This window comes from Eriocheir sinensis, unplaced genomic scaffold (assembly GCF_024679095.1).
Source record: "Eriocheir sinensis breed Jianghai 21 unplaced genomic scaffold, ASM2467909v1 Scaffold25, whole genome shotgun sequence".
Lineage (NCBI taxonomy): Eukaryota > Metazoa > Arthropoda > Malacostraca > Decapoda > Varunidae > Eriocheir > Eriocheir sinensis.
This window is the reverse complement of record NW_026111554.1, coordinates 522017-526569: the sequence shown is the minus strand read 5'-3', so window position 1 is coordinate 526569 and position 4553 is coordinate 522017. Positions and strand designations below refer to the sequence as shown.

General features: G+C 43.4%; 1 long non-coding RNA gene across 1 annotated transcript; it reads left to right on the top strand.

Moving 5' to 3' along the window:
• The first annotated feature begins 320 nt into the window (after positions 1 to 320).
• Positions 321 to 3725, top strand: LOC126991182 (uncharacterized). Its single transcript, XR_007745231.1, has 3 exons — positions 321 to 1310; positions 1899 to 2330; positions 2415 to 3725. It is a non-coding gene; the product is annotated as an uncharacterized LOC126991182 (long non-coding RNA).
• Positions 3726 to 4553: the final 828 nt, after the last annotated feature.

Sequence of the window (4553 nt, the reverse complement as noted above, 5' to 3'; positions counted from 1 at the left end):
TAAGAATGACATGATCTACTGAATGACAACAATTGTCTGCTTTGAAAATGACCTCAGCTGAAATAATATTGCATGCATTTAACCTTTTTATATCCCTCTCCAACATCCTATTCCATTCAGTCACAACTGTTACCATAATCCCCTTTTCTCTCTTATATACATACATCACTCAAGTAGCATGTGCTCAATCATATCGTCACCCCTCTTTCACACCTACATGAATGTCACACCTTGGGACTAACACCTTGCCACCATCTGGAAGAGGATGTCCTCCTCCCGGCACCACCACACTGCACTCAACCCTCCCACCACTATCATTCCAACCTCCCACTGATGTGTTAGATCCCTGAACCCCTACCTACTGTTCTTTAAAATGTGTTTATAATGTGTACATTTTTAGCTTAGCGGCTGGTAAGACCAAATAGACTATATTATTACTATTAACACACACACACTTGACCAATAAGCCCAGGCCACAACAGCCAGCCCAGCACAGTCACCAAAAAGATCAGACCTTTCACAGGACCCACCAACCACATGAAGCCTGGGGTGGAAAGTGAATAACAGATCATGCCGTCACAGTCACCATTTGTTCCAACAGATGAATATTTTCTGTTCTCTGTGCTACACACAGCCCTGTAACACCACCACAACAAACACTTGCACTCACACACACAGCAGAACTGAATCAGCACAGCACCTCAGGAGAAGTGGACCTTCATGTGCCTGACAATCTCACCCTTAGTCATGAAACGTTTCCCACAAACATCGCACTTGAACCCTTTATGACCAGAGTGTCTGAAGAGGTGCATGTCCAATATCCTCTTCAGTTTGAATCTTTTCCCACAAACTTCACACTCATGACTTCTTGCAGCAGTGTGTGTAACAAGGTGTAATTTGATGGTACCCTTCTGAATGAAACATTTCCCACAAACTTCACACTCATGCTTTCTTTCACCAGTGTGTGTAAGAGTGTGTAATTTGAGGTTACCCTTGTGACTGAAACATTTCCCACAAACTTCACACTCATGCTTTCTTTCACCAGTGTGTGTAAGAGTGTGTAATTTGAGGGTACCCTTCCGACTGAAACATTTTCCACAAACTTCACACTCATGATTTCTTTCACCAGTGTGTGTAAGAGTGTGTAATTTGAGGGTACCCTTGTGACTGAAACATTTCCCACAAACTTCACACTCATGATTTCTTTCACCAGTGTGTGTAAGAGTGTGTAATTTGAGGCTACTCTTCCGACTGAAACATTTCCCACAAACTTCACACTCATGCTTTCTTTCACCAGTGTGTGTAAGAGTGTGTAATTTGAGGGTACCCTTGTGACTGAAACATTTCCCACAAACTTCACACTCATGATTTCTTTCGCCAGTGTGTGTAAGGGTGTGTTTCTTGAGGGTACCCTTCAGACTGAAACATTTCCCACAAACTTCACACTCATGATTTCTTTCACCAGTGTGTGTAAGGGTGTGTTTCTTGAGGGTACCCTTCAGACTGAAACATTTCCCACAAACTTCACACTCATGATTTCTTTCACCAGTGTGTGTAAGGGTGTGTTTCTTGAGGGTACCCTTCCGACTGAAACATTTTCCACAAACTTCACACTCATGATTTCTTTCACCAGTGTGTGTAAGGGTGTGTTTCTTGAGGGTACCCTTCCGACTGAAACATTTTCCACAAACTTCACACTCATGATTTCTTGCACCAGTGTGTGTAAGAGTGTGTAATTTGAGGGTACCCTTCAGACTGAAACATTTCCCACAAACTTCACACTCATGATTTCTTGCACCAGTGTGTGTAAGGGTGTGTTTCTTGAGGGTACCCTTCAGACTGAAACATTTCCCACAAAGTTCACACTCATGATTTCTTTCACCAGTGTGTGTAACAAGGTGTAATTTGAGGGTACCCTTGTGACTGAAACATTTTCCACAAACTTCACACTCATGATTTCTTTCACCAGTGTGTGTAAGAGTGTGTAATTTGAGGGTACCCTTCTGATTGAAACATTTCTCACAAACTTCACACTCATGGTTTCTTGCACCAGTGTGTGTAAGGGTGTGTGTGTTGAGGTGACCCTTATGATTGAAACATTTCCCACAAACTTCACACTCATGATTTCTTTCACCAGTGTGTGTAAGAGTGTGTAATTTGAGGTGACCCTTATGATTGAAACATTTTCCACAAACTTCACACTCATGATTTCTTTCACCAGTGTGTGTAAGGGTGTGTGTGTTGAGGTGACCCTTCTGACTGAAACATTTCCCACAAACTTCACACTCATGGTTTCTTTCACCAGTGTGTGTAAGGGTGTGTGTGTTGAGGTGACCCTTCTGACTGAAACATTTCCCACAAGCTTCACACTCATGATTTCTTGCACCAGTGTGTGTAAGGGTGTGTGTGTTGAGGTGACCCTTATGATTGAAACATTTCCCACAAACTTCACACTCATGGTTTCTTGCACCAGTGTGTGTAAGGGTGTGATGTTTGGGGTTACTCCTATTACTAAACCTTTTGCCACACTCCCGACTTTTATGAGGTCTTACACCAGAGTGTGTGGGTGTATTTGTTGAGGTCATCCTTCCCTGCATGTCTTTTCTCACACTCTTGGCTTTGGTCAGTAAACTTGCTCTCATTCTCAGATCTTCTGACACATCTGAAATTCAAACTTCCCCCTTTGTGGATGAAGAGGCCAGCAGTTGTTGTTGTTGTTGGTGGTTGTGTTGGTGGTGTTTTTTATCACTCCTGAACCTCACACCATTAGCAGTCTGCTCCTGCTGATCCCAGCCACTCCAGCTGCTGTCCCGCCTTGCAGCCTCCACTGCAACACTACTCTGGATGTGAGGAGTTGGCTGGCCTTGAGGAACCTCAGAGATGCTGGAGAAGGCGGCGAGGTTGCTTCAAAGCCACACTCAGTGACCAATTGAGCAGGCAAGGTGAGGGATGCACGGAGTCCTGAAGTCAGCGGCAGCAGGGACGGAACAAGTACTGACCACAGCAACTGTCTCGATGCCTCACTTCAACACTAACACCAGTGGTGGACATTGGGACACAAAGTCATGTGCTGAAAAAAAAAAAAGAAAAAAAAAGAACATAAGAACATAAGAACGTAAGGAGTCTGCAAGAGGCCGGTTGGCCTATACAAGGCAGCTCCTGTACACTCAACCCCACCTTACCTCACCATCCATGGCTTTATCTAACCTCTTCTTGAATGTATTTATGGTATTGGCGCCCACAACATAGCTCCCAAGCCTGTTCCATTTGTCCACCACTCTATTGGTGAACCAATTCTTGCCTATGTCTTTGTTGAATCTGAATTTGTCTAACTTAAAACCATTGCCACGCGTCCTACCTGGCTCTTTCACTCTCAAAATTTTATTGACATCCCCTTTATTAAATCCCTTCATCCATTTATAAACTTCGATCAAGTCTCCTCGCAACCTTCGCCTTTCTAGAGAGTGTAGATTTAACTGCTTCAGCCTGTCTTCATAAGGCAAGTTTCTCACCCCCTGAATCATCTTTGTCATCCTCCTCTGTACAGATTCTAACATCTTGATATCCATTCTATAATAGGGGGACCAGAACTGAACTGCATAATCAAGATGAGGTCTAACTAATGCTAAGTAAAGTTTGAGGATGACTTCAGCGCTCCTATTGCTCACGGTCCTTGAGATGAAACCTAGTAGTACTCTGTTTGCCCAATTTTTAGCCTGAATGCATTGAGCCCTAGGACGGGGAAACTGAAGTTGGTGGGAGGGATCAGGGCGGCGGTGGGTGCACCGAAGGCAAGCCACAGGTCACCGGGTCAGGCAAATAGTGCGTGTACTGATAATAAGCTAATGCAATAATATATTCATTGATAAATATGTCTTTTGAACTAACCTAAATAAATCTGAAGCGATATTCGTAACAATACTAAGACAGAACTACACGTAAATGGACAATATCCAGCGACCAAAGCTGCAAGCTTGATAGTTTTAAGGCCTGTTAACACATTAATCGCGTTTGGCAACTCAGCGCTCTTGCTTGCTCCGCGGAACTTTCACGGCGCCCGCCCACCACGCCAGTGTCCGTTGGACTTTTGCAGAGAGAGGAGTTATGTATCATTATATACATAATTTACATACATAGAAAATCAGACCACACAGACCCCATGGTCCAGATTTGGTGGTCTGTCCTTAAACCTAAGTGATTTTACATTAATCAGAAGACTCCAAAACGTTGCATTTCTACTCTAGTTGATATTAAGTTCAAGGAAGTGACGGTCGAGCTTATTTTTGAAGGAGTCAATCGTGTTACACTGGACCACTGACGGTGGAAGCTTATTCCATTCTCGCACTACAACGTTGGTGAAGAAAAATTTGGTGCAGTCTGAATTTACTTGTCTACATCTGAGTTTTACGCCATTGTTCCTCGTGCGCAAAGTGTCATCGATCATAAACAATGTTGATCTGTCTACATTCGTGAAACCATTAATTATTTTAAAACATTCGATCAGTTTTCCTCGGAGGCGACGTTTCTCAAGAGAGAACATGTTAAGGGTAGAA